This window comes from Orcinus orca, chromosome 2 (genome assembly GCF_937001465.1).
Source record: "Orcinus orca chromosome 2, mOrcOrc1.1, whole genome shotgun sequence".
Taxonomy (NCBI): domain Eukaryota; kingdom Metazoa; phylum Chordata; class Mammalia; order Artiodactyla; family Delphinidae; genus Orcinus; species Orcinus orca.
Genome location: NC_064560.1, coordinates 170,426,437 through 170,449,004, shown reverse-complemented (window position 1 = coordinate 170,449,004; position 22,568 = coordinate 170,426,437). Strand labels below are relative to the sequence as shown.

The following is a 22,568-nucleotide window of genomic DNA, read 5'->3' as shown; positions in this document are numbered from 1 at the left end:
TCAGACTCAGTCCATGGCTTCGGTTGGAGTGGATTCCTCAGGAATCTTAGGGGGCAGTGAAACGCTTTGCTTAAAACCAGTCCCTCCTTGACTTGAGATGTAGGGGGTGGGATGAATGCCAGGAAAAATTGGTTTAGGAGGAGAAGAATGAGGCACCGGAGGGGGTTGGGATAATTCTGAGCTTTCATGAGCAGGCGTGGTTGGCAGTATGTAATTCTGATGTACTGTGCAAACAAAACATATCGATTTATTTTTCCACTTGAGGAAGGGGTGCCTGTGATCACAAAAGGGGTTTTCCTCTTCAGTGGAGCAACAGGTAAAGCAAACCAATACCACCTGTTTGCATTTCTACCTAACTCCCCAACCTGAGGTCCCCACCAGAGAAGGGGTATAAGCCAGAAGGGGCATGTTGTTCAAGCTGGGAGGCCCATTCAGGTGGCCATTTCAACTTGGAGAGTGCGACCTGGCTGGTAGAACTACAGCCCTCCTGGTAGCCTTGGGGTGGTATTAATTAATTGTCATAACTGCCCAGTGTTTAATAGCAGGGAACTGAGAGGTAACTTTATTAAACATCTAGGACCCATAAATTGCATTGTAAAGCAAGTGTTACACATAATTAAATGGCGAGTTGGTAGAAACTTCAGTCTCTTTCCTTGGCTGAATCAGCAGGCGCTGGGAGGATGCTGCTTTTGTGTGGTAATTTCGACTTTCCCTTGCCTAAACTGCATGGTAGAGAGGATACGGTTTGCTAAATGGCATATGCTTAAAATCGCATTGAGCATCCTGTCCAGAGAGGAGGGCGTTAGGACTTTGGGGCCCCAGGAACTTCACTGTCTGTATCCTTCAGCTTTGAGCCCAGAAATCCTTCAGGCTTTGTTCTGTCCCGAGCTGTTCCAGATGTGGCTTATTTTTCTGTTGATGCTATCGTGACTCTGTTAACTTTAAAAAATACGTTTTAAATTACATAGGTAGTAAGTGTTTTTGTTGTACAAAAATTAGAAAGTGTAGATAAACAAAAAGAAGAGAAAGATCACCCGTCATGTTTTCCTCCCAGTGGTTACATTTGGCAAATTTTTCCAGACATTTAAAAAGCATATGTGGAGACTTCCCTGGCGGTCTAGTTGTTAGGACTCCATGCTTCCTTCCACTGCAGGGGGCACGGGTTCGAGCCCTGGTCAGGGAACTAAGGTACCACATGCCTTGTGGTGTGGCCAGAAGATAAAATAAAATAAAATAAAAATAAAAAGCATATATGGCCTATGTATACACAAGTATACTTTCTGGTTTACTTTAAAATAGCATTGATTACCCTTACCTCTTCTGCCTGCACCATCTTCCCCCTTAATAAAAGCAAGATTCATCCTTGTGAGAGTATGGAGTATTAGATATGTATTTTAGACGTAATGCATGTGAAGGATTTAAGTTGCATAAAATAAAATCTGGTCTCTCTTTTCCTTCTGCCATATTCTATCTCTTTACTGTATGATTATTCTCGTCCCTCCTGCAAAATTCTGTTCTATAAATGTATTAAATAAGTTAAAATTTTTGGTGACCCGCTTCTCAAAATAATTTCTACCTAGAGATTGCATTGGATGATGGGGTAAGCACAAGCGGATGTGTTGGTAGAAAATGTGATATAGAAGCTGAATTTTAAAATGTTTTCTTACATCCTTATCTGGGAGATAAGGCTAAGTGCACTAACCTTATGTAATTGAGCCCATTTAAAAACTTGGGCTAGGATGATAGTAAAAGTTAATAATTTCCTCTGCGAAGTTTTAAATCTGGGTGTAATTTCAAGATGTAAGTACAAGGTTTTACCTTTTGTGACTTGCGTTTAGGAGTCTAGGCTCTTGTGAAGGAAAAGCTAACTTGCCGAGGTTATGCTGTTTGCAGGAGACAACAAGGGACCTGAATGTCGTTCTGTCACCCTGGAGACAAAGCCCTGGTCCTTCTTTGTCCTTACGTGGGTTTTAGGATTGCTGAGGGGGACCTTCAGGTACAGTGTATGGTGGTAGGAGTTGGACTTACACATAGGGCAGTCTTTTAAAGGACCTCGTCAAGACAGTTGAGGCCCTGAAATGTCCATAGCGCCCTGAGCTGCATGGGTGGTGCTGATGTTAATGCCTGCTATAAATCTCACATGTGAGTTGGGGTGGCTCCTTGACATTTGCCTGTGGGCGGGTGTTTGCCTGGGATTGAATTTATCCAACGTGAGCCCTGATGACACCATTGCTCTTGCTCCATTGCTGTGTATGCATGACTTGAAAATCATTTTAGAAATGTTATGCTGCTTGTTTGCCTCCAGTCTGAGTGTCATAACTTCTTTGTGCTTTGCAGACCTGGGGATACTGGCCAGGTTCTCTTGGTTTTTATTAGGGGCTCCAGAGAGTTGGATTTTGATCACAGTCATGTGAGGGCAGAATTCTGTGAATTATATGTGTTAGTTGACTTTGAACCACTAGAGAAAAGAGTAAAGTATATAGGGGGGCTGTCTTTGTGGAAAAAGAAAGTAGTTGGTGATAAACATCTAGCTGTTACAAAAGGTTCAGTAAAAAAGTGATTCATTAAAATGCTTCATTATCCTGATGACCCACTTAAAGTCATGTGCTGTCTGCCAGATGTGTATAGCATATAATAGCCTACGTTCATATATCATCTGTAGTAAGTTGTCTTTGAAAAGAAGGCCGGGATGGGGTTTTAGAGCATCTCCACATGTCATCAGGGACCCAGGCTCCTGTTTTTCTCTCCATCATCCCATGGTTTGCATATTGGGGCTGTCATATGGTCCAAGATGGCTGGTGAAATGCCAGTTATTTGGTCCAAGTCACAAGCCTGAAGGAACAGGAAAAGCAGAAGCACAGAAGAAGCTGCTCCGGTGGCTGAGTCGACTCCCATTAACTTCCCAGAAGTCCAGCACAACGCATCTGCATGTATTCAGTGGCCAGAATGGAGTCCCACAGCCATGGCTAGCGCAGGGGCTGCTGGGAGATGGAGGATTTTATTCTGGGTGGCGTGGAGCCTAGCTAATAATCAGGGTCTGTTACCAAGGAAGAGAGAGAACATGGCTGGTGGGGAAGCAGCTGGCAGTCTTACCATGGAATCTGGGGACATGCATTGGGAGGATGTGTCATCCTAGATGTGGAGCATCTTAGAGCCAAACGAGCAGGGTTAGCCAGGCCCTGGGACGTGTGGCTCAGACCCCTGATTTAACTGATGGTTTCTACTACTTTATTACAGTGCATCGTTAACTTAAACATCTCTTCATGAAACTACTCACTAAAGCCCTGGCTATAAAAGTGGATTTATGTGTCTCTGCTCCTCACGTTGGGGAAAACCAGCTACTTGATTGTTAGCAAAGGTGTAAGTGAAAGATGGTCTTTTAGTGGAAAGATTGTCCTTTTGGGGGTAGATAAGTGGATTTCAGGATTTTGGTTTAAGGACATTTGGCAGAATAGCAGTTTAATAGGGGCCATTAAAAATAAAATTAGGGGCTTCCCTGGTGGCGCAGTGGTTGAGAGTCCGCCTGCCAATGCAGGGGACGCGGGTTCGTGCCCCGGTCCGGGAAGATCCCACATGCCGCGGAGCGGCTGCGCCTGTGAGCCATGGCCGCTGAGCCTGCGCGTCCGGAGCCTGTGCTCCGCGACGGGAGAGGCCACAGTGGTGAGAGGCCCGCGTACCGCAAAAAAAAAAAAAAAAAAAAAAAAAAAAATTAAATTAGTATAAAATTGAGACACGTGAAAAAGCTTTGGAAAATGAAAAGCCTTACTCCAAGTGAAGGTAGTGTTATTACTTTTATTTTATTATTAAATAACTTCTTTCCTCCCCTTAGAAAGCACAGAAGAACATAGAGCTAAACACAATGTATGTTTTTCCATTTTTTTGGCATTTATGCATATTTGTTTTCACCCCTAAATCTTACCCAGGAGACCCTAAGAAGTCCATTGCTTGTAGTGTGCTTTCTCCCCTCCCCACTGCCCCCGACTGCTTGGTGTACTGTGACCACTTTCTTATTAAATAAATGGTCTTCTACCACAAGATATTTATAGGTTTTACATTATTCCACTATTTAGATACAGTATATTAACTAAACCAAACCCCTGTCTAATCATCATCATAACCAAAGCCCTAAATAATAATAATAGTAATAATAATAACAACCACCAAACCCCTGTATAATAATAACCACAAGAAGCAACTAATGCTTATTGAGTGCTCTCTTTAGGTCAGGCACTGTCTTAGGCATTTTATGTGGCTTCTCATCTAATTCTCACAGCAGCCCTGCAGGGTAAAGACTGTGAATGTCTTTATTTTACAAATGAGGAAGTGGAGGGTCCGAGTGGGCAGCCAGTTCTCTAGGCTGTCACTGCCAGTCCTAAGACCAGATGTTGGGCCCAGGTCTGACTCCTCATGGCTGCACTGCTGCCGGCACTCTGCAGTGGGGCAGCCAGGGTGTTTCACTGCCCCCCTGTTTATTTTGTGTGACCCTGTAGTGCTTTAGTTTTATATAATTAGGAATAATATTCCTCTGCGCACAGGGAGCATCCACATTTCATTGACGTGTGATGAACTCATTCTTAATTTCATAGCCGGAAGAGCAGAGGTGAGCGGTGAACCGTGTTTGGTTTGGGACTAGCCATCCCTGCCTTCCTCTTTTCAAATGTCAACGTAAACTTCTCCTGGGTCTTTGCTGCCTTATCGCCCTCTTCTTCCTCTGAAGGCATTTCCCCCTTAAGCCAAGCCGGTTTCCTCCTTCCCCTGGAATACACTGTGTGCTACTTCCCAACCACTGGGCCCTCATCACACTTACTGTTGCTATGGGAATAACCTTGCTTTCAGGAGTACCCTCGCCTCGTCTCTCTGCCTATCCAAACCCTACTCACTTTCCTGTGCTCAACTCAAACCTGGCCACTTCTCCTTCCCACTGGCCTGTCACTGGAGTCAATGCTAAGTAGTCATTTGGTGCTAAATCTAGATGACCTGATAGTATGCAGAAGAATGCTAGGGGGACAAGGGACCAGAGCCGCTAGTCCAGTGGCTGCAAGCTCAGATGCCTTGCATTCAGGGCCCATAGTCTGGGAAGCACCGGTGTAACGCTGTAGGGCGTGGTGGGCATGATGGTGAAGTGAGTGCAGGCTCTACCCAGCACAGGCCATTGAAGGACAGATCGAAACACCATGCTGGCCTGCAGCCCGCTGCCCTGTCGCATCCCCTGGCCTCCTCTCGTTGTTGGCTGTGCTGTCAGGAGCATCTGCTACATCTCCAAATGGATTTTCTATCTTTAGCTTCCAGGCACATGAATGAATGAATGAACGAGTGAAGAAAGTATCACTTGAATTAGTCTACTTGCAGGATCTCAGAGGGTAAAGCTTCCCCTTGTTGTTGGAGGACATCCCTCGTGCCTCACTCGCGTGGAAGTTGCTCTTCCTCCTCATAATCTCCAGGCCCTTGATCCTTCCTCATGTCAACCTGTTTCAGGCGCCAAGTGTGGCATTTTTTACAGGGCATTCGTTTCCAACCTCTAACGCCCCTGCCCTCTTCTTTCCCCACACCCTTCCCGGATGCCAGGCCCGAATAACTGTCACTGGCCGATGTCTCCCCTGTGGCCAGGTGCAGGCTGCCAGGTGCTGCAGGAACAGGCCACTCCCCCCGTCACCTGGGTCCACTGCCTGTCTGTCGCCTCCAGCCTCAGCTCTCCTGTTGTTCCCAGCTGTGAATTCCCTGCGGTTCTCCTCGCCACATCTGTTCCAGTTTTGTTGAATTGTTCAGTTGGCTGGTCCTCTGGCAACTGGATGCCTGGGAGCACCCCCCTGCCACCCAGCATGTGCTTTGTGCCTTTCTCCAGCCTTCTCTCAAAGTTCCCAAGGTAAGGAAGCGGAAGACCCGCTTTCTTAAAGTGTGAGGAGGACAGAGCGTCCATCTCGCCCTTGGCGTCAGGCTGGCTATCCCGTTCTAAGCCCTGGAGTGCCCCCTGACCGGATACTGGCCACAGCCCCTGACTGCGTTTCCTGTGCAGAATTTCTCCAGGCTGAGGGTTTGCCTGCTGTGAGGCTTGTGGAGCTCTGTGACCCACTGAATCCACGCCCTAGCGTCCTCTCTCCTGTACACTGAGGTGGAACCCCTTCTTGCCTGAGGGATGCAGCCGCTAAGGCACAGGCATCCCGGCAAGGAGCCATGTGGCAGAAAGGACTTAGACAAGAATGAGGAGTAGCTGTTATTTTCCTATAGGAGAATGAGATAAACTATACGACGTTCCCAGGGTAGATCTAGCAGGCAGCAGAGTATCAGGCAGAGCACCCAGTTCCCAGTTCTTTTCGAGAGGTGCCTCATGAACACATCCCCAAGTGAGATACGTCCAGCAGTACCTGGCTCAGGCACTGCCAAGTCTCTCTCCCCATTTCTGCTCTTTGTGGTTCTTTGCTACAAGTTCCCTTGCACGGAGAGTTGGAGGATGTCAGACATGTTTTGAGAGTTTTTCCTGGCAAAAGTGTACAAGCACTCACTCAATGAATTAGACTTCTCCTTTGGTTACAGGAGGCTATACCTAAGGTTGGCCAACAGGTACCAGGCATGTCCCAAAGTATTGTGTTCAGTTGATGGGTAGCATTTTCCATGAGTACAGAGACACGTTCTGCACGTCAAGATAAATACATAAGTGAATAAAGCTGAAGTGAGGCAAATAACCAGTCAGGTGACTCAGCAGGAGAAGCTGGCGAGGCCAGGAGGTCTGACCTGCAGGCTTCATTGCACCTCTCACTTCTTTAACTTTGCCTGGGAGCCTTGCTTTCCCCCTTTCGCTTGGCCGTGGCTGTCTCCTGTGCCGAGATGGTTCTCATTTGTGCGTCATTTTGAGCGCTTGGTGTTGGGACTATAACAGGAAGCAAAACCAGACACAGTCCCTGCCCTCGAGGAGTTCCCTGTGGGGTCACAGAGGAGGACCTAAAACCAGCACACAAATGCCCAGTGCGAGCGTGGCTCTCCAGGAGGCGATGGTGCCCTGGACAATCCCCCTGGATTCTCTTGCCTCAGCCCTTTCCCAAAGTTTGTGGGGCTGAGGGACCCCTTCTAAGGATTCATGAGGGTAACTGCCCTCTTCATGGAACATTTGCCCTCATTCCCCCCAGCTTGCTTGGGGAAGCTGCCTACCTTTCCTTCCTCTGGGGACTTGTCTGCAGCTTACTCAGGGGCAGGGAGAAGCTTGGGGCCCTGGGCAGCATTTAGACACCTAGAAAGCCTGGGTTGGATTTGGAGCAGAGGACTGTGTTGTGTGAAGGATCTTGGTAGGTATTTCTGGACTGTGATTGAGCCTTGAGCTTGGGAGAAACAGCCACAGTGAGGGGTTGGGTTCAGGGCAAGAAGGGCTTTGCAAGGTGTACGGGCTCTGATGTCCACATGATTCTTTAGTCTCTTCCCCGTTACCTCTGATTTGAGCCACGATTGAAAGTCAGGTAAATTATTATATCTTCCCTTCCCCACAATCCTCCCCAAACAAATCTGGTAACAGCTAAGTAGCGATCTCCCCTTTTCGCAGGGGGCCTTTGGCACTGTCATCGCTCAGGGTCAAGATTTGTGCTTCGGGATCTCAAAGGAGACAAGAGCCTGCCTGTGTCTCCTTCCGTCCACGGCTCTTGGAAAATTTTCCATTCCTGACTTGGTGCTTTCCCTCATTCCCATGAGGTAGCTCAGGGTCACTTATGGATGGGGAAACTGGGACACAGAGTGGTGACAGCGGTCTGGTTGAGGCAAGAGAAAAATGTAACTTCTTCCCCAAATCACCCATCCCTTTACCTTGGAGTCCCTGTCAGGACCCCCCATCGGCTTCCTGTTGAACCACACGTACTCCTCTTATTAAGCAAGGATCTGTACAAAATGTGTGTAGGCTCATTTTGGGGGAAGAGGGTTACAGTTTTTATTAATCTAAGACTCAGAGAAGGTTATGAAGAAAGGATAACTTTTTTTTTTTTTTTTTGCGGTACGCGGGCATCTCACTGTTGTGGCCTCTCCCGTTGCGGAGCACAGGCTCCGGACGCGCAGGCTCAGCGGCCATGGCTCACGGGCCCAGCCGCTCCGCAGCATGTGGGATCTTCCCAGAGCGGGGCACGAACCCGTGTCCCCTGCATCGGCAGGCAGACTCTCAACCACTGCGCCACCAGGGATGCCCAGGAGAACTTTTTAATTGGACATCTGGGTAAGAAGAGGATGGGGGCAGAGCACCGGCTAGGCGCTCTCAGGCACATCTGGTGATCTCGCTGGGCCTCAGATTCCTCATCTATGAAATGAGAGGTTTGGACAAGATGGTCCCTGAAGTCCTTCCCTCCCAGGACTGACATGATGTGACCTGAAGTGTGAATGTGTGTGTTTGGGAGTGCGTGATGACCACACGGTCTGTCTGAGTCTGTGTGTCAGGCTACAGCGCACCCAGGCTCCCCACTTCCTGGCTTCAGTGCAGGGGCCAAAGCTTCTGATGGGGAGTCTTCGCCAGGCGGTTCAGCAGGGAAGCAGCTGACAGGAGCCCACAGGTGCTCCTTTCCCCCTTTGCTCCCCGGGGCGTGACAGATGGCCTTGCCGAGACAAGATACTCCGGTCACGTGAATCATGACGGGGACTCGCAATACACCAAGGGCAGCCTTCATCCTGGAAGCAGGGCGCAGTCAGTCGAATGCCACTTCTGTCCTTGGAGCTAAGCGAGAGGCATCCTGGTGTCTCAGAGCCCTGCTGCTGCTTTCCCACTCAGTTCTCTGAATCAACATAAGGCTTTTTCAGACGGTTTTAATCGTGTGCCTCTGTGCCCACTCCCCCACAGGATAGCGGGAGACGTTGCCTGAGCAGTGCACTAGACGTGGCCGTGAGACACAGAAACGAGGCATTAAAGCTGTAGATCACGCGTCCCCTTGTCTTCTAACTTCCTTGGGATTTTTGCTCTCTGTGGGAAACTTGGAGGTTTTGATATGAGAAGGAAGCATTTCCCCCTTAAGCTTGGCATCGGGAGCCACTGTGGTCTGATGGAAGGAACACCGGCTAGGGAGTCAGAGACTGGGATTTAAACTACTTCTTGAGTCCCTGACACGGGGCACACCTCTTGGAGCACCAGGATTCTCATCTGTAAAATGTGGAGAAGACAGAAGAGAGCAGTGCTGTCTTAAGATGGCATGAAATGATGTCTAGCAGGTATCACCCAGGAACCACATTCAGTGAAGGGGCCACCCCTTTTCCCCCTCTTTCTATCCCTTGTTATTTTAGGCGTACACAGGGTACAGTTGGGTTTCCCTTTTTAAAGTAGTATGGGGATTTTAGGCAGCCCTGAGCTGCCTTCTCCTGAGTCAGCCAGGGGTAGTTTTATGGGTGGGCAGATTTGTTTCAGTGGAAGCCACAGAAAGGCATCGATCCCCTGCAGCTCCTTCCTACTGTGCGTGGGCCTCTTGTGGGAAAGGCCTGTGCCTCTTGCTCTCTCTGGACCTAGCCTTAACTCGCAGTGCTCGGCCCCCTGAGAAATGCTGCCTCGTCTTGTTATGGCCTTTGGCCTGATTGCATGGGACAGCTGGCCAGTTTTATGGCTCTGCTGGCCTCTCAGCTGATAATTAAAATGCTTTTGCCCCAGGAGGAAGGCAGTATATTCCTGTCGCTCCCTTGTCTGCTGCCAGGGTCAAAGAGAATGCCCTTTCTCATATCCCCCTCCTGGGTTCCCCAAATCAACTTAGCATTCTTGTGGCACAGTCTCTTTTAAGACTCTGGAATATTCAGAGATTTTATTTTGAGCATTATTGTCTTTTTTTGGAAGGAGAATGGAGTGTGATTGTCTCTTTTCCTTCTCTGTATTGCAGCTTTATTTCCAAATCTGGGTTTGCCCAGCCCTTAAAAGATTCTCAAGAAATGTTTGCGGTTTTGATCATCACAGATTCCAGCCCTGTGCCTTTTCCCATGCATGAACCCCCTTGCCTCCCAGTGTCCCCCAGAGCTCCAAACAATGCCAAAACTCTCCTCCTTTAGAGCCCGCATTTGAGATGTAAACCCCATTTTCTGCTGGAGATGAACCCACGTGAGCTCTGGGTGACACTGGGTTTGAGTCCTGGCTCTGTTGCTAGCTGGGAACTTCAGAAAAGGATGTACTTGCTTAGTTTCTGTAAAAGTAAAATGGGAATAATCATAATCCCACCTCTCTCATTTTACAGGGTAGAAGTAAGGATTAAATAAAATCACCTAGGTGCAGCTCTTAGCAGTGCCTGGCACAAAGTAAGTTGTCCATATATCTAGCGATCAGTAGTATTGTAATTCCAGCAGCTATATTTATTCCCTCAGTATTTAGATCCACCATTTGTGATCTTGTACTTTTGAATATAATTTGTCTTACACTTGCATTTTCAATATTTTAGTCATATTTTCTCCAATTGCACTACAGATTTTTTTTTTCCAGTAAGCTTTTTTTTTTTTTGGCCACGCTGCGCGGCTTGTGGGATCTTAGTTCCTCGGCAGTGAAAGTGCAGAGTCCTGACCACTGGACTGCCAGGGAATTCCCCTGCACTATAGATTTTTACAATACAAAATGCATTGCATACACATGGTCAAAATAGTACAACTGAAATATAAAGAAAAGTCAGTCTCCTTCCTACCCTAAATTTATTTTTTAGAAGCAAAGGAAATTAAGGGGATTTTTGGTCTCCTTTAACAATTTTTTTTCGTGAAAACAAGAATCCCAATAGAATTCTTTTTTTTTTTTTGGTGTTTGTTTCTTAGTGTTTTAATTTTTTATTTATTAAATAAATTTATTTAATTTATTAAAGCATAACATTTACATATAGTAAAGTATATATATCTTAAGCCTTGAGCTTGAAGAATTTATTATTTTTCCTTTTTAAAAAAAATTTTATTGAAGTATAGTTGATTTACAGTGTCGTGGTTAGTTACAGGTATATAGAATATACATATATATATATTCTTTTGCAGATTCTTTTCGCTTATAGGTTATTACAAAATATTTAGTATAGTTCCCTGTGCTATACAGTAGGTCCTTGTTGATTATCTGTGTTTTTTTTTTTTTTTTTTTTTTTTCCGGTACGTGGGCCTCTCACTGTTGTGGCCTCTCCCATTGCGGAGCACAGGCTCCGGACGCGCAGGCTCAGCGGCCATGGCTCACGGGCCCAGCCGCTCCGCGGCATGTGGGATCTTCCCGGACCGGGGCACCTACCCGTGTTCCCTGCATCGGCAGGCGGACTCTCAATCACTGTGCCACCAGGGAAGCCCCTATCTGTTTTATATATAGTAGTGCATATATGTTAATCCCAACCTCCTAATTTACCCCTCCTCCCCCCACTAGGATTCTTGACAGCAGAGGTGTTGTTTTTCCGTCTTCCACCTTTCCCTGCTCCCTACCTCCCCCATCCCTCGAATCCTGCCTAATACAGGACTTGCATATGGCACTCCCTATGTTTGGCAGAAATTCCAATTTTGCTGTGAAATCCTGCCTTTTCTGTCCCTAGTTCCTTTCTGGATGGACTCAAACTCCTTTACTGAGTGAGCTGCCTTTGCTCTTGTCCAGCCCTGGCTTTTATCTATTCATTTCATAAACTTTTCAGGATCTTGGGACCCTAAGGAAGGGGTTCCTTGGAGTTGCTGGGAAGGTCAGAAGCCTACTGTTTGCCTCTGGAATCGCCCACCTCTGAAGGCTGCGTCTGTCTACCCATCCCTGGGAGCACGGTTGTGGGTGAGGCAGGGGCGAGGCCTGTCGCCCCACCAGTGGGGCTGCAGGGCCCTGGCAGTGATGGGTCTTGTAGCTCAGACCTCTCCCTGCAAATCCTTGAGACTTTTGCAACCTGATTTGTCTGATAAGGCAGTGTAACAGGAAGAAGGATGATTGAAAAAAGACAAGAAGTTATCCCAGATCCCGCTGTGCGAATCTGGCTTTTTTAATGGTCATATATGATTTGCTCAGTATACCTCATCTTCTCCTGCCATTTTAGCCATAGTGCACATTGCTGTCTGGACACTTCCTGTATGTTTTTGTTTCTGCATTCTGTTAACCTTCAGAACCCCAGAGGAAGGGGAAAGCGGCATGGCTGGGGAAAATAGTGATAGTCTTCGGTTTCCAGTGATTCTAATTTTCTCTTGTGTTTACTGGTAAGGTTAGAGCTTAAAGGAGCCTTCGGTTGTGACCTGGAGAAATTGAGTGACTTGCCTAAAGCCACGCCCTCGGGGTTGCTGAGTCTCGTGACTGTGTTCTTTTTCTCAGCCACCCCCAGACCCTGACAGTGGCCGGTTACTCTGTCTGGCTTTCCAGCCAGTCCACAGTATGGTAGACAGTGGTGGCACGAGGCTCTAGACACCATCTGAGGAATCAGGCATGACTGACTTACAGGGCCCAGAGGTCAAAGCTGAGGGGTGAAGTCTGTGTCTTTCCTGCTTGCCAACATGAACTTGGTCATTTTCTTCACTGTGTTATGTAGAAGGATAACAGTATTCACTGCTCTTCTAGGTAGTTGAATTTTCAGGAAAAAAAAAATAGTAGAAACATTTTGCTTCTTTTTTTCCCTCAGCTTTACTGAGATATAATTGACATATAACATTGTGTACGTTTAAGGTGCACAATGTGATGTCACACATGTATACTGTGAAATGATCACCCCAGTAGGGGTAGTTAACACATCCATCACCTCTCATAACTACCATGTTTTTGTATGGTGAGAACGTTTAAGATTTATTCTCCTAGCAACTTTCAAGTGTATAATACAGTGCTGTTAACTAGAGTCACCGTACTGTACATTACATCCCCAGAACTTATTCATCTGGTAACTGGAAGTTTGTACCCTTCTCCTCATTCCTCCCATGTCTCAGCCCCTGGCAACCACCTTTCTACTCTCTGTTTCTATGGCTTTGGCTTTTTAAGATTCCACATGTAAGTGAGATCGTACAGTATTTGTCTTTCTCTGATTTATTTCATTTAGTGTAATGCCCTCAAGGTTTATCCATGGTGTCACACATGGCAGGATTTCCTTTTTTTATGGCTGAATAATATTCCAGTGTGTGTGTGTGTGTGTGTGTGTGTGTGTGCGTGTGTGTGTGTGTGTGTGTATACATACACACCTCATCTTCTTTGTGCATTCATCCGTAGATGGACATTTAGTTTTTTATGTATCTTGCCTATTGTGAATAACACTATAATGAACATGGGAGTGGAGATATCTCTTCTAGATAGTGATTTCATCTCCTTTGGATATATATCCAGAATTGGGATTGCTGGATCATATGGTAGTTCTATTTTTTAATTTTTTGGAGCCTCCTTACTGTTTTCCATAGTGGCTGCCCTGATTTACATTCCCACCAACAGTGCCCAAGGGTTCCCTTTTCTCCACATCCTCTCCAGCATTTGTTTCTTGTCTTTTTGATAATAGCCATTCTAACAGGTGTGAGGTCATATCTCATTGTGGTTGTTAATTTGCAATTCCCTGATATTAGTGATGTTGAGCACCTTTTCACGTGCCTGTTGGCCATCTGTATATCTTCTTAGGGAAAATTTCTATTCAGGTCCTCTACCCATTTTTTAATCAGATTGAAAAATATTTTTATATCTTAAGCAGTCAACTCCTGGCTACCTGAGCTTAGGGACAGGAGTCCCGGGGGTGGATCAGTAACAATCTCCCTGCCACTGGAGGTTCTTCTCTCCCCGCTCCCCCCCCTCCCCCATAGGAGACCTACCCTTTCTAATATTTGGATTAAATTATTTGTCTGTCCCATGTGATAGCAGCTAGTGACAAGGAAGGATGCCCCATCGAGTCCCATGGGTGGTAATGGAAAATCAACGTAAATTTTTCCCATAAAACTTCTCTCAGTTGATTTAAGATTATTAGTGTAATGTGGCTTCATCTGATTTTTTCCCCTTAGCTTATTATTCATGGTGAAGCAGTAAATGGCACTCCCCAGTATTCTTAGAGATAGGATGAAGAATAATCCCATTTTGTATTTGGTGCTATAGAATTTTGTTTGGAACAGTATCTAAGGTACTCCAGGCAGAGGTGGTGATAACCCCCATTTTACAGTAGAGGAACATGGGGTTCAGAGAGGTTTACTGCCTTGCGCAAGAATAGAGCTAGAGAATGGTGGTGCCTGAACTTGAATCCTGGGCATTTGTCGGGCAGATCATCCCCGCATCTAGAATTGCAGGGAGGGGATCCTTCACTGTTCCAGCTCAGGGGCCTCTGACACCTGTAGACCTGAGGTCCTAAAATACACAGGAGCTGAGAACTAGTTTCTCATTTCTCCTTTCCCCCTCCAGAAGCACAACATGCGCCTCAGCCTGCCTCAGCTTTGCTTCTTGTTAGTGTTGGCCCTGAACCAAAATTATGCTTACGTACAGCTGTGCAAAAGTTGGGTCATAACAGAAGTTTCTGCTTCATTGACTCTTGTTTTTGCCTGTGTTTGTGTTGTGGTTTTGTTTTTGGTTAAACAAGGGACGTATGTATAGATTTCAGATAAATTCACAGATGCTGGTTTATGGAATTTAAAAATTTCTAACCAGCAGAGTAATGTAAACATTCAGAAAGGGTTTGGACACATTTGTTAATGGCAGAGCCCTTCGTGGTTTTTCAGGTGCCCTGACTCTCACCTCTGTGTCATCTGGGAGGTGAGCAGGCCTTCCTGGGGCGTTGCTTTTGCAGCTGAGTTTGTAACCAGATGGACCGTGTTGGACCAGTGTGGCAATTCCATGCCCCAAGGAGGACAGACCGCTAGGCATGTTTTGTGGTGCCCACTTATATTTTTAGATTAACGCTATGAAAAAGAAATTTGACTTTTCACCATTCATTCCTTAGTTCTCTGATTGCTGGGGGAACAGCACCCGGACTCTTATGCGCAAAGCTTCTCAGCTGCTCCCTTTTCCTGCCTGCCTCGCAAAGAGAATTTTGACTCTGTTACTACTACTACTTTCGAGCTTTTGTGATGGGAGGAAAGGAGAGGGGACAAGGCCTAGAATCCTACACATTCAGCCCGACAAACACTTTTTAAAAAGGAATTCTAAGCAGGAAATTTGTGAGCTTCTTTGTGGAAGGGCCATGAGTGGGAGAAAAAAGAAGGATTTAAGAAGTGTTGCTGTGAGCCCTCTGGTGCCCGACAAAATAAGTCACATCCACCTAAGTTAGATTTCCTTTAGGATCCTCCCTGCAATGAACACATCTCTGCCCTGTGATTCTAACATGTGAGTCTGGCTTTATATGCATGGCTCTAGGTTGGATGGATCATGAATCTGGTCAGTTTTAGGCCCCTCATAAGCCTTCTGGTGCTCGATTTGGTATGTAGTATATAGGAGGAGCGGCTGAGATGGGAAAGTCAACCATAATGACCTTCTGGGAAGAGTAAGAATGTCCCCGCTCAGGAAAAAGGAAGGACATCCCTTAAGTACAGCAAATAAGGCACTTGAGCTTATTCCCAGCAGTTTCTGGCTGTGCCCGATATGCGCACCTTCCCAGGTAGCAGGGATGGAAAGAACAGACCGGCTTTCCCCTGGAAACTTGACCTGTACCACCTTGAGAATCTGTGTGGTCTTGAGTTTTCCCAGCCATAGTAAGATCCTCAACTCCATCCCACAGGGGGTGGGATTTGTAGAGTACTCTTTGGAGGTAGGCTGGAGAGGTGCAGGCACATACCTTGTCTCACCCAGCCCAGTGCGCGCGGAGGAGGAAGGAAGGTCCTAGGAAGGACATCCATAGCATAGAGAGGAAGACGGTGAGTCAGAACAAAGATAGTGTGACCTGCGGAGGCCTGGAGGTTGGTCACTCCTACTCTTAGGCAGAGAGGTTGAGGGATGACTCACAGGAAACTTTAATCTGTGTTTCTTAGCTTTCCAGGACTGTTAAGGTCTGGTGGTTCAAAGTGGCAACTTCCACTGTGTTGAGACTTTGTGCTTGGGGATTCCTTGCTTGCAAGGTGATGGTGATGGGTGTCTGCAGTGGGCGTGCTACTTCCTCCTCTGCCCTCAAATCCTTTCTCCCGGGCTTCCCTGGTGGCGCAGTGGTTGAGAGTCCGCCTGCCGATGCAGGGGATGTGGGTTCGTGCCCCGGTCCGGGAAGATCCCACGTGCCGCGGAGTGGCTGGGCCCGTGAGCCATGGCCGCTGAGCCTGCGCTTCCGGAGCCTGTGCTCCACAACGGAAGAGGCCACAACAGTGAGAGGCCCGCGTACCGCAAAAAAAAAAAAAAAAAAATCCTTTCTCCCCTTTGATGCCCTGGGTGAAGTGCAGGTCACAGAGCCTGGAATGTTTGCCTTGTGCCTGGGTGATGATTCTCAACCCAATAGATCCTTGTGAGAAATGGATATGTCTGCTCTTATGAAGATGCTGTAGGCAATATGACAGGTCACTTTATCATAGGCCTACATAGATGTCTCTGCCACCATGTTCTTCCCACCCTCGGGAGCCATACTGTGTAAACACACCCAACAACCAGGACAGTATGAAGCAGTGTGGAATGGTGTGCCAAGGGAGTATGAGATGGTGTCTGAAGCAGTCAGAATCCTCTGGAAGGCCTTGATGGAGGAGTTGGGAGAAGAAGGAGTAGGATTCAGGGGGAACTGGTAATAGGGTGGTGGGCCACAGCAATGACTTTCCAGGGAAGGGGCCTGTCCCAGCTCAGACAAGGCCAAGTGTTTGTCGACACTGTGTCCCTGTCACCCGGATTCTTTAGGGAATTCCCAGACCTGGGCTACTGAACAGGAAAGCCAGGTTCCCAAGTAGTTGAGCCTTCCCTGTGGATACAGCTCCTGTCTCTATGTGGCTGGGGAGCAGAGTGTGTGGTACAGTGTTAGGGCCTCTGAGTCAGGCAGATCTGGCTTTGGGCAAGGTCCTCAACTTCTGAGCCCATTTCTTCTTCTGTCAAATGGGAATAATCCTAGCTTTAACTCACAGCACTGTAATGAGCGTTAAGTGAACTTATGCATGTAAGCCCTTAGCATAATGCCTGGCACAAAGTAAATGCTCAATAAAAGGGAGCTTTTCCTTTTCTTAAAATTCTGTTTCCAAGAGCAGCTGCTTCTTTGGTGGCAGCAGATATGAGAATAGACTCACAAGTATGTCACCAACTGTTTCCATTCCTATTGCCTCGGAACAAACCACCCCAAACAAGAGCCATTTCTTTATGCTCGTGGGGTTTGGCGTCAGGAATTTGGAAAAGGTTCAGTAGGAATGGCTTGTTCCTGCTTCTCAGCGTCTGGAGCCTCAGCTGGGAAGATGTGAAGGCTCTGGGTGAGGCCACAGATGGAGACAGGAATCCTCTGAAAGCCTTGTTTGTGTACATGTCTGGTGCCTGGGCTGGGAGGACTTGAAGGCTAGGATGGCTGGTGGGGTTGCCTGTGTGTCGCTCCTCCCTGAGCGTGGCTGTCTCAGGGCTCTCGGACTACTTATGTGGGGGCTCAAGGCTTCAAGCACAGGTGATCTGGTGAACAAGCTGCATCATCTTTTCTGGCCTGGCTTGGAAGTCCCACAGTGTCACTTCCTCTGCATCCTGGCAGTTAAAGTGAGTCTCAGGCCCACCCAGATGCACCCAGAGGCGAAGTAGACCCACCTTTCAGTGGGAGGGGTGTCAGGGTCCCACTGGAGGAAGCATATAAGATGGGAGATGTTGTTGTGCCATTTTGAAAGTCAACCTCCTGTGCCTGCCCGGGAACTCTGGTGGCAGAGCTGGGGATACAAGGTTCTGGGGAGCCGGTGATGGAGCAGCACCCCACACCCACATGCCAAGAAAGAAGAATGACTCTTTGTTGACAAAATCATCAACGGTCTGAGATGCTGACTCTTTTGTGATTATTTTTATCTAGTTTGTAGCTGGGTGCGTCCGAGGCCTGACAGAGATCTGGCATCTGTCCTCAGTCACTTTGAGCCAGGATGGTGGGAGTGTTCAGGGCAGGCGGGTGTTGGAGGTGTTTTTTTTAATAAGGAAAGTGGCTGCAGGGGGGCTCTGCCTTTGGCTTTCCATCTCCTGCTGGTGCCGTGTCTGGACGAGCTCAGGGCTGGAGTCCCAGCTGTGTTATCTGGGCTTAATTTGCACAAGATGGCAATGGCTATAGGTGCCCAAGTGGACGGACGTCTTTTGAAATAGTCATATTTTAGGATTCTGCCAACAGCAAGGTGTCCGGCAAACACACGCTGGGGACTCTGGCCAGCAAGGTGGCACCGGCTTTTCTGTTTTAATCACAGGAAGTTTGGCTGTAAGAAGACTTTTCCTCAGCGGCATGAGTGAGGTGGGAAGGGGGTAGAGCATCCAAAGAAGAGATGAAAAGGAAGTTCCTGTGGAAAGCTGGGGCTGGTCAAGGGGTCACTGAAAAATAGCTTGAAACAGCCTGATGAATTGCTGTGCCTGCCTGAGACCAGCCATTGTCAGTCTCTAAATAGAGTAGTTCCCTACCATGTCCCCTTCTAGCCTTCAGCTCAAAAAGGCAGCAGAAATCCACCTCTCTTGCTGTTGAATTGCGTGCCAAGCACACATGTGGGCACATTCTGAAGAAGGCTGGTGCTCTGAGCTGTTTCTCAAGCGCTGGTCCACACAGGTGCCCATGATTTTCCCTTATTCCCCGTGGCGCATAGTCACAACACAGCCAGCCAGAGTCGGGCGTGGCCCGGAAGCCTGGACACTCCTGGGGTACTGCGATACTGCCCCCGTATCACAGTCGTGGTAACTACCCAGCCTGTCGGAATTGTGCTTAAGGCCCAGGTGCCTGTCTGAGGACTGGTTCTCCAGAGTAACACCCTAGCCGGCCCTGGGAAGCTCATCTATCGAATCCATCCCCTCTGGCCTGATTCTTAGCCCGGGCCGTTCCCCGAGCTCTCAGCTGCACACCTTTGGCCGACGCTGTGAAGCACAGGGCCCTGGCATCGAGGGCTGGCCCATCGTGCCAGATCAGTGCAGGACGGAGCTGCTCCGGCAAATAACGTCTGGTCTCGGCATGCCAGGACCGTGGAGCTGCACGTGGTCCAGACGGTGGCAGTCAGTGATGTGTGAGTTGGTGGCTACAACTGGAAGCGAAGGAGCCGTGTTCCTCCGTGGTTGTGGAGAGGCTGGAGGGGGATGGGCAGCTTTGGTCCCTGTTGCAAGGGAAGGGTGGGTGGGAGGATGTTGGTGCAGACGTAGGGGAATAGGGCCCCTAAAAGCCCCTGTACTCACTGGATGCTCATACCTTCCCGTGTGCCGTGCAAAGCCAGAGGGTCTTCCTGTGACTAGCCAGCCGTTCCTTCTCCCCGTACGTGTAATTAATGACTCTGTCCCTTCTCCCATCATCCCCATCTCCATCCGCAGTAGTATCCAGTTCACTCTTCACCACGTGCCCTGGACAGTTGTAATACGTTACTTATTGTGTCCTTGCTGCCAGCCTCTTGCTTTTTCAGTTCCATTTGTCTCACTGCAACTGTGTTTTGCTAAAACACAAATCTGATCACACCACTTCCCTGCTTAAAAACTGCCTGTGACTCCAGGGTAGATCCCAGCTCCTCCGTGTGGCCTGCGTCTTTCGCTCCTGCCCCAGCCCAGTGCACTCCAGCTCCATTTTTTCCTTTTCCCCCTCATGAAGGTTCTGCTCCAGCTACAAGGGACTCTTTCCTATTTCTCCAAGGTGTCAAGGTTTTTTCTCTCTTTGGATTGGAATCACATTATTCGGCCTACCGAGAGTGGCCTTCTGATGCTCTCCCTTGGACTAAGCCCTGACCCTTCTTTACAGCTCCAAGAGCACATGTGTATTTTGTGACCATCTTCGGAGGAGGTCCCTTTGTTATTTCCAGAGTCCTCAACAGTAGGTGCTCAAATAAGATGGGGCAGAATCAGATCATCGGTGAGCGCGTGGCAGCTGAAGCCAGTCATCTCAGCTCTGCCACTTCCTGGCTGGGTGGCTTTGAGGCAGATCTTCACGTGCTTCAGCCACAGCTTGCTTCTTCGTCTGTAAATAGAGATGAAAACACTACCCATCTCCTGAGTTTTTTAAATGAGATAGTGCACGTAAAATGCTTTGCACAGTGCCCGGCATGCTCCGTAAATACCAGCAATGATGATGGTAGTGGTTACAGATGTAGCCTTGTGGCCAGAATGAATGGGCGTAGAGACGTGAGAATGAGGGAAGTGCCTTCCTATTTTCCTTTATAAGATCATCTCTTCATCCCTCTGTGTTCCTCCCCCTTTGGCCTATCTGGGTGTCTGCTGACTTTTTCCAGGAACCAAAGCAGTTGGTATCTTCTACTGGCCAAAGTCAGTGGATTCTCACGCAGGAATGTTAGTAGGGATGAGTGTCGATCCCTAGGAGTAACAACCTGGATACTCTCCCAGTTCTAGGTGTGATCCTGGACGTCGGTTGTATTTTAGAGGCTTTAGTTAACCTCAGATCCCTTTCTACCCATGGTGGTGGTGCCTCCTTCCCAGAAAGGAGGTGGACGCTCCAGTTACTCAGGGTGGGGCCCTGAGGTCTGTGGACAAAGCCCAGCATCTCAAGAGTTGACTTGCTGGGGCATGTGACCCTCTGGTGAGGGGCTGCTCCTTGTGCCTCAGAATTCCATCCAGTGCACCTTGGCCATTTTTAATAGCTCCAGGCTGGACTTATAGGGGAGACTTTCTGACCCCTGGACTGTGATGGAGCAAGGAGAATCTTCCTCTCTGAAATAACCTCTTCCCCCGTTTTTGAATAAGAAGAATGGTCCTTTCTGGGATGAATGAGCAATGAGTAACGTTTCCCTGTTAGTGGGCAGTGGAACCCAGGTCCAGAGTTTCAGAGTTGATGCTTATTCTTTGCCTTTCTGATATGTGAGACTCAGTCTTTCTTACCACTCTATGGAGGGCCTTTCTGCTGTTCGGGAGGTGAATCACTGGGTAGGGCACACGTTTTAGAAAAGGAAAAAGAGATGCTGATGGTGGCTTGGTATGGGTGGGGGCAGGAACTGAAGATTGCCCTGTGAAAGGGACAGTTAGATACGCACTGGGCCAAGCACCAGGGGTCCTAGAGGTGGGTGGAAAGTTAGAGATGGGTCAGTCTTGGGTGTTTCATGGTCGTTACAGCCTCGTGGCTGAAGGGCTGATGGGAGAGGATTCTGTAAATTGAAGTGGAGATTCTGGATTGAGAACATTTTGTTTTGGGCTTCACTGAACAGCTGTGTTGGGCCCACCTGCTACTGCTTAGCACCAGGTACACACCTGCCTCGAGGATGAAGTGTTGGTAGCGGCACTTCAGGATCCTGGGACTTCTCTGCTTTATGAGTTCTTATCCTCACACTTTTGAACATTTAAGTTTTCTCTCCCCAGCTCTCCCACTGACCTTCCTGATGGTTGGCCTAGCTATACCATCTAGAGGGCTGTGACTTAAAGATGGTCAGTGGTATTGAGTTTGCAGGGTCAGCCTGTGTGACCCAAAGCAAAACTCAAAACGTCTAAAATGGTGGCGCAGGAGGGTGACTTGTCCTGCCCGCCGTCCATACCTTTCGCCCAACCCTCAAGCTAATGTACTGTCTCAGCCGTAGTGCTCTTAGCACACCTGTGCCTTGAATTAAGGCTGGTGAGCGGCTGCCCCCCAGCAAGCTTTTGCCACTGCACCTTGCCAAAGCTGTCCCACTTTGAGTGTCTTCTAGCTCCTCAAGTATTTACAGCCTTTACTTCTAAAGCACTCCCATTTAAATGTAAAGGGACCGGTTCCCTCCCTTAGAAGGATCTAGAGCAATACTCAAATGGTTTGGTTTTAGAGACCCTCAGGGTTCTAGTGGAAAGGACAGTGGACTCAAGTAGAATTAGGTTTGACTCCTAGCTTCCGGGGCTTCTCTGCCAGGTTTCTTCAGCTCTGGACACAGTTATCCCTCCTTGTCCCTCCCAGTGAGAATTAGCCATAAACTTGACAGAGAGCCACTCTTAGCAGTGGCTCTGTCCATACAGGACATAGGATTAGGTGAGCAGCCTGCCCAATTAATTTATGATCTGAGCCCACCCCAAGACACATCAGATGCAGATGTGGTTCATACACCGTGGCATAGGAGAGACCAGCACTGTGGAGATGCAAGGTATTGTAGAGATGAAACTATTAAACACTGGGACCCCCGAGGGGAGGGGGCAGCAAGGTATAGGGGAAGGAGCACGGGCAGGAGTCACCTCCTGCCTCTCTCTCTGCCTAGATGTGGAAAGGTTACTTAACCTTTGAGCCCAGCTTTCCCATTTATAAAATGAGGATGTTACCCCCCTTGCAGAGTTGCGATGAAGACTGGATGAGGTGACGTATGTGAAGTTCCTAGTATTATACCTGGGACATAGCAGGCATGCAAGAAATGGTAGCTATTGTTATTATTAAATGACATAATTTTAACAAAAAAATACATGTTTATTTTAGCGATTTCAACAATATAGATGAACATAAAAGAAAAAAATAACTTGTTACCCCAAATCCCAGTACCCAGAGATAACTACTGATAGCATTTAGGTATATATCCTTCAGGTGTTTTTCTATGTGATAGATAGCATATTCTTAACAAAAAGTAGTATGATCAAATTATGTATTTTGGTATACTAATACTTTATTATAATATAGTCACATATATTATTAAATTGCCTACTGCATCTCTTTTACACGTATTTTTAAAGT

General features: G+C 47.7%; 1 protein-coding gene across 2 annotated transcripts in view; it reads left to right on the top strand.

The window, feature by feature from the left end:
• The window catches only part of MAP3K9 (mitogen-activated protein kinase kinase kinase 9), a 78,336-nt gene that overhangs the window by 8,385 nt on the left and 47,383 nt on the right, over window positions 1-22,568 (top strand). The window lies entirely within an intron of this gene.